Below are 7628 nucleotides of genomic sequence, written 5' to 3'. Positions count from 1 at the left end.
ACGGTCCCGGGGCATGACAGATATTGTGGTATCAGGAGCCAAGAGTGAACAGAATACTTGGAATGACCTAGAGACCCTTAGGATTGGAAAGCCTTAAGGGGTCTAGGAAAGCGTGGACGAGACGTTGGAATCAAAGTTAGCGAAAGCATGTGATTGGGTTAGTTGGAGACGTCTCTAATGCGATTAGGGCTAAGTTAAATTTTATTTTTATCCTTTTACTTCTAGTGTGTTGTGGTCTGGTTTGGCTGGTCCGACGATTCTGGACACTGTGATGGTCAGATGAGAATGTGCATTGTGCTTTCGCTCTTATATTATGGTTATGGTCTATGAGTGTGTTTTTTGGTGTTGTTGTTTTTGTGCTGTTAGTTGGTGTAGTTGCGGTGTGTTGGCGTCTGAGTGGATGCTGGTGGGATGTGTGGGTATCTGTGGGCGGTGTGTTGTGTTGATTTTGTGCTGTGAATCTTATATGGTGTTGTTGGTGGTGGGGCGCGCTCTTGTTGAGTGGCTATGATTGGTGTGAGTGTCGTGAGCTCGATGCGATTCCTTGTGATGCGTAGTGTGCTTGATGAGGTCTAGTGGATTTTTTTTTTAATATTTTTTTTTTTTATAGGTCCTGCTATTGGAGTATTGGGTAACAACGGAGTACTGTCCATATTTCGCCAAGGGGAGCACGATAAAGGTCTCCAGGGAGGCCTTGGAGCGGTCAACGGCAGGCGCGCCCGATATTTTTGTGTGCTCTTGTTGGATGTCACTCTTTGTGCCCCATTGCGGATGTTGCGAGTGCATCGAGGGGATGCGGCTAGGCAGCAGCAGGCTGCCACCAGTCACGCTTCAGTGCGGCCGGATCGGGAAACCTCAACCCCGATTGGTGCGGGCAGTTGATGTAGAGCAAGATCGCACATTGGTGGCGCTTATACAATTCAAAGAAGTTTGACCCACTACCTTTGAGGGATGAATGGTGAGCCGGCGTTGGTCGGATCGGGATACGACTCGATGGAACCTATTCGGAGGAACCTTACATCCTTGTAAAGAGTAAGGTGTATCCTTGACACCATTTCTTGAGACTCGGCGGAAGGTGTAGGTGGAAGCGATGTGAATCGGGATCGTCCTGCTGACCTTCGCTTATGTTATGGAAGAGTTCAAGAGAGCGGTGTCGCGAACTTTATATTCCGTTTGTGTTAGCGGAGATGCGGTGATAATTGTGATTTATGAAGAGCTGAGCCAGTGTGATACAGCGATCTTTGTTTTATTAGCCTTCATTTGGCTTAAATTTTCTTTTTGTTTCATAGAGATGGCTGTTTTGTAACTATTCTTGTGTTTTTGTTTTCGCCCCAAGGAACATTCGTTCATTTTGATCCATTATAAGTGTTTGGCGGTCCAGTGCAATTTTTTGTTTTTTTTTTTTTATGGCACGACTTGATCTGCTGTGTGTAGATCTTTTTGTTTTTTGTTTGTGTGTTTTGACGTTATCTTGGGACAACTGGTCTCTCCAAGTCTATGTGGTGATGATTGTGAAAGAAGGTGATCACTTTTCGTTGAGCCTAATCAAGAAGGAATTGGTCTACCAATGTGCTGTTGCAAAAAGTAGGGCTTCGCGGCTACTATGATCGTTCTGTAAGGCGAAGGAGAATTGATCAGGAGGGTGTTAAGAGTTGGCCTATTTGGAACCATGGTGATCTCAAAAAGACCCATTGGGGATATTCGAGTAGCGTGGATACCCATGTGTTCCGGCGGGTTACGGGACGCACCGGACCGGTGAAGTTGGAGTTCCGTATTGACTTGCTTCCGGGGCGGAACCCAGTTTCGAAGGCTCGTATAGAATGACACCGGGTGGAGTTAAGGGAGTGAAAGGCCAACTGAACAGACTTACTCCAATAACGGCTTTGAGGCCGAGTATGTACCGTGGGAGCTCTGGTCGCTATTTGTGAAGGAACAAGGATGGCACACCTTCGACTCTGCGGTGATTAATCGCGAGTTGAATAAAGTGACGATAAAAACAAGTACCGTTGCAAGATTTGACGATCTATTCGATTAGTTGCAAGTGTCTAAGGTGTATCGAAGGATTGATCTACAATTAGGATATCATCAACTGAATAGGCCAAAAGAATTGTGCACAAGGGACGGCGTACCGTACGCGGGTAATGCCATTATGAGTTCACGGTAATGCCGTTTGGGCTACTAACGCCTGTAAGGAAATATATTGCATCTACATGTGCATTTAATGCAGCGATTTTTTTTTTTTTTTTTTTTTTTTTTTTTTTTTTTTTTATAAAATATGATCCAATCATGTATTCTTTAATATCATAACATTTATGATATTAGTATATATATATGTACCATGATCATCTCGTGTGACACACAAAAATTATTATTCTAATCTAATTAGAAGAAGGGTTCGAATTGCAACCTGTGCAAATTACCGAAATTATTTCACAGTTGATTTGGATCTGAACTTCTGGTCCTTTGAGCCGCACAAGCGTTCGACCTCTACGTGTATCCACACAAGGCTGCTCCGGGATCTGTACTTCACACAATCACAATGTAATCTCGAAACTCCTTTCGCGATCTCTTGTGTCAATGTGGAGAAAAATTAATCCTCAAAATTGTGCTAGCAATTTGAAGAGGATTAACTATAGAGACTAATTAATATTAGAGGACCACTCTCTTATTATTAAAAGAGAGCTTTATATGATTGGGAGAATTTTCTCTCTTTCTCTCGCTCTTTGCTTTTGCGTTGTGATTATGGAGAGAGATTATTCCCAATCTCTTTTATAGGCATAAAGCCCATAAATGAGGCGAGAATAAACTCTCCTTATGGCGAGAAACAGAGCGAAGAGAAAAGAAAGAAAACCGCCGTCATAAATGAGAGGAAAGTAAACTCCTCTCATTTAGTGACGAAGCGGAAAGAGAGAGTGAAAAGAAAACGAAAACTCTTCTCCACTTAATACGCCAATTAATATGGAGAAAAGTTTTCTTTCTTTAATAAATGTATGATGCATGGTTTTCTTTTTCTCTACCTCTCCTCTTAATTAAAGAACCCAAAAAACTCCTCTCATTTGTGTTTAGGTCACTCTACACAAATTTTATCTTTTACAATTAGAGTTTTGCTAATCACCTTAGCAAATAAATTCTTACTTTGCTACTTTAGCAAAATAGTCTCTATTAATTCTCCAAGCACTAGATCACACGCAGCCTTTATTGTGTGTGACCACATAGGTTCAATTCTATCTGGTAGTGAGATGTGACACTAAACTCTTTTAATGTCACCATCAGAACTCTTCTCGATGGACCAAAACATTTTTGGCTCTCCCAACTGAGTGTAATTAACTATCTTAATTACTCTCATGGGTCCCACAATCCACGAGTGACACCTAGCAGTATATCGCGGCAATCCAAGTAGAATTAATAATAGACGGAACCTCTAGGTGTAGTTACCGTGTGATAAAATCCTTCTATCACTAGTCCCGATTAAGCCGAGGTTATGGATTACTCGTCAAACCCCATTACTCAATCATATGTCTCATCTGATTAACAATTAATATGGAAACTCTTTTCCATAAAATCATACTGCCTTGGCCAAGGACTTTTATATCTTGTAAAACAGATAGTATAGGACAATTACCTCTCTACCGAGGGTGATAGATTCCATCTTGACACACACCTACCTCCACGTATTACCCATTGCAGCCAACATGTGTTGACTTAACCCATGATTAGGGTATAAGTATTTACACAGTCAAACTACAATAACCCACACGCAAGATAATCGTGGTGCCTCAGGTCAAAGGATCACTCACACTACTACAGTATGGAACAATTCACTGACGAGTGAGTAGACATTCATGTGATTGTTCATAGTTGGTCACGCTCAGTGAAATTGTTCTCCAACATTCACCTGTATGCTTACTCTAGTGTCACCACACTAATGATTTGAGACTCGTCATTCCATAAAGGAAGTACAGCATACACTGATCTATCCGGATTTACCACCGCCCTCGTGATAATCCTATGATCAGGAGCATTTAAGAATTAATTACAGAAGAATATATGTCTCAAATTTCTAACTTCTTAGAAATTTAATTCTTCTACTATTAATTCTATGGACGATTCATAAATATGCATTTGGCAGTAATATGAATGAAGAATGCCAGATTTAATCATAAAAGAAAAGTACACTGATATTAACCCTTTAAGTTATGACAAGATTGGCTTATAGGGCATATAACTAACAACGCCCCGGCAGCATTTATGGACTTGATGAATCGAGTCTTCAAATGTTCCACTAATGGCTGAGGTGCCTGAGTTGGAGAGAATTGGAGGATACTTAGAAGCGCGATGGGAGGCCCAACAGGTGCGGGAGTGCAAGCTCAGGTGCTTGCGGAGGTGAAGCTTAGGTGCTTCGAAGTTAGTGCGGCTTAGGTACTGCGGTGAGCTTAGGTGCTCGGGTGCTAAGCTTAGGTGCTTGGCTGCAGTTTATGCGGCTTAGGTGCTGCGGTGGTACTTCTTATAGTACTTATACCACTAGGAAGCGAATCCTCATAACATCTTTTAGTCCCTTATCTTGAGGTTCGCTTCGCCTCTAGTTTAGCTGTATATCTCTTACGCTTTGCTATAGAGCTAAACTAGATTTCTCCGATTAAACATCTTTTATCTAAATCTTACTTTAGGTTCGGAGATCCCAAAGAGTTTGTACATAAGAATAGTACGATTTAGTCAATCTCTTGGGGATATCGAATAAATATCTGAAATCTTAGTTTTGCCTCATCTTAATCTTTCAAAGAAAGGTTTTAGTCGTGGAACATGGCCTTGTTCCTTTCGACAGGTCCCATGTCGTACTGCCTTCTTAAAAGACGCTTCGAAGACATGGGACCTGTCTGACGAAAAACAAGGCCTTGTCCCGAACATGGCCATGTCGGTACTACCAACATGGCCTTGTTGGTAGTTTGCTAGGCGCGTTTGTCACTACCGACATGGGACCTGTCTTTTAGGAACATGGCCATGTTGTTACGTTAAAAGCGACTTTTACATAACAAAGCTCAAAATGTTCGAGAATCTTTGAAAGATTGAACTTTTGTACTAAGATTTTAGATATTAATTCATACTTAGTGGTATTTGTTCTAAATTTCGAATGGATTCGTAGCACTAAATACAAAATGCACAAAACGCAGGAAAGGCTAAGAAGCTTCAGAACTTAGGAAGCTAGAAATTATGAGGCGAGGCCTGAAGAAGTTCTGAGATTGAACTGGGTGCTTTGAACGGTTGTGTATCCTGGATTGTCTAGGTTGTTGCCGGAGGTAGAGCAGCAGCCATTTAGGTGAAAGAGATCAAAGGAAACTAAACATTCCAATAATTATGATTCATTTTATGAGCAGCTATCATAGCATCCATCTCTTACCACTTTGGATCTCTGTTGCAATTTCATTACATAATTTCATGCATTTCTTCCTTACATCACATTTACCTCAAAAATAAACTTTTAATCCATCTTTCTTAATATTACTAATCATCAATACCAAAAGATAACATAACGGTAGCTACTATTAAAATGGTAACCCCCCGACTTTGCTTGCCTCTGACTAAGGCCGCGATACCTTGTACCTCAGTCGCTCTACGCTGCTCGCTCCGTCTCTGTGGAAATATTGGGGGGTGAGAACTACAACAAAGCTTCCAGGGGTTCGCCCCAACATCACGACTTTTTGCCACTAGGACTAACTCAGGCAAAATAAAAGGATACAGACTGAAATATAGTAACCAAGTCTACAACATTATGCTAACTATGCCTGAACAAAAGCAAGATATGCTGCAACATAACAGTATTCAATTTATCAAGTTCTTCGTTTTTTGTCTTTACACTTTGTTCTTTGTTCTTTGGCTCTTTGTTCATTTATTCTTATAATCCAAGCTAACCCCGGGTATTTCGCCACATTCCAACTTGCTTCACATTAAGTCGCATCATCGCAGCGACTCACGCCTTAGCACCGTCCTTCGGGTCACCCAACCGTGACTCCATATAACTCACGAGACGACATCGCCCAGGGAGGTGAGCGAACGCCCTCGAGGCCACGGAACTCATAGGCAAGCTGACGAAATCCTCATAGATCTCAAAGGATTGAACTGTTCAATCTTGACTTACGACTAACTCTAGTGTTCATTACATCCACTTGATATGTCTGCCACTCTTAGCTAATCCTTGCTACTTTTATTTCTTTATTTTTGTCTAATCCTAGCAAGTCAGCATCTAGCGATTACACTTCTTATTCTTTATACTTCTTTATTGATCTCTTTGCTTTAGCTTTAGTGATCCAGTCATACATTCTCCTGAATATCACTATCATTCTTTGCTTCACGCTAACTCTATGGTTCACTTTGACTTTACATTATTTAGCATCTGCCACTCGATCTATGTGCACAGTGTCATCTGTTACTTTTGCTCATTGGGGTGCTCAACATTTTCTCCTCATCATACATCTAGGATTTTTGACATTATCAGTTGCTCAACCATCTCATTAATGCATTGTGCTCGACAATCATCAATCACACATTATCATTATTACTTTATCCTAAAATGCATCAACAATATAGTAATACATAATGCTCAAAAGAATGACACATTAGGGTCATAGGAGCAGGAATTTCCCACTCGGTTCTGGAAGCACACCCACTTTGCTACTGGCTCCCTTTTCACGGCTGCGTGCGACGATTTCTCGCGCAACTTTTTAGCCTCCTCTCTTTCCTCTTACCTGCGGGAAACACGAACGCCACACTATAGGCATTTTGCCACATCTTTCTATAGACTTTCTCGTAATGCTATTCCGAGTGCCACCCCGCGTCGGACCCAACTCCCTCACTCACGCCGTTTTTACCGGCACAACCGGTCACCTCTCGCCTTACCGCACGCAAACCCCTCATGAGCCAAAAGCCCACCACTCATTCGCGCTCCGCCCTAGCTCCACCTCATATATCTAACTAGGGTTACTCAAAAAAAGCCAGCAATAGCCTGTTTTCAGTTATACAATGGCCCTACCTAACCGCCAATCTGCTCACTTAAACTTATCAATGGTTAATATCAGTACTACCTCTATTCTCATGCCTACCAAGCATTCTTCATTCCCATGTTACTGCAACATTGTGTTGTGTTTCCATTAGTTAGAATGATAATTTCTAAGAAGTAGAATTCGCAGACCCTATCATTTCTATCACTGTAATATAATTCTCTAAATGCTCCTGCCATCAAGTAGATCTATCGACCGAGGGCCACGGTTGACTGGTAAATCGGTAGATCAGTGTAATGCCTGTACTTCCTTTACTGGAATGACGAGTCTCACAATCATCATAGGGTGTGGTGCACTTAGAGTAAGCATACAGGGTAATGTGGGGAGAACATTTCAACTGCCGCGTGAGCCAACTAATGAACAACTCACAAATCGGATGTCTTACTCACTCCGTCAGTGAATTCGTCCATGACCTGTAGTAGTGTGAGTGAATCGCTTTGACCTGAGGCACCACGGCTTCATCTTGCGTGTGGATTCATTGTAGGTTTGACTGTGTCAAAATACCTCCTATACGCCTAATCATGGGGTTAATCAACACATCGTTGGCTGCAATGCGGTCATACGTGTGAGCGTAAC

This window comes from Ananas comosus, linkage group 8 (assembly GCF_001540865.1).
Source record: "Ananas comosus cultivar F153 linkage group 8, ASM154086v1, whole genome shotgun sequence".
Taxonomy (NCBI): domain Eukaryota; kingdom Viridiplantae; phylum Streptophyta; class Magnoliopsida; order Poales; family Bromeliaceae; genus Ananas; species Ananas comosus.
This window is presented reverse-complemented; position numbering follows the sequence as displayed.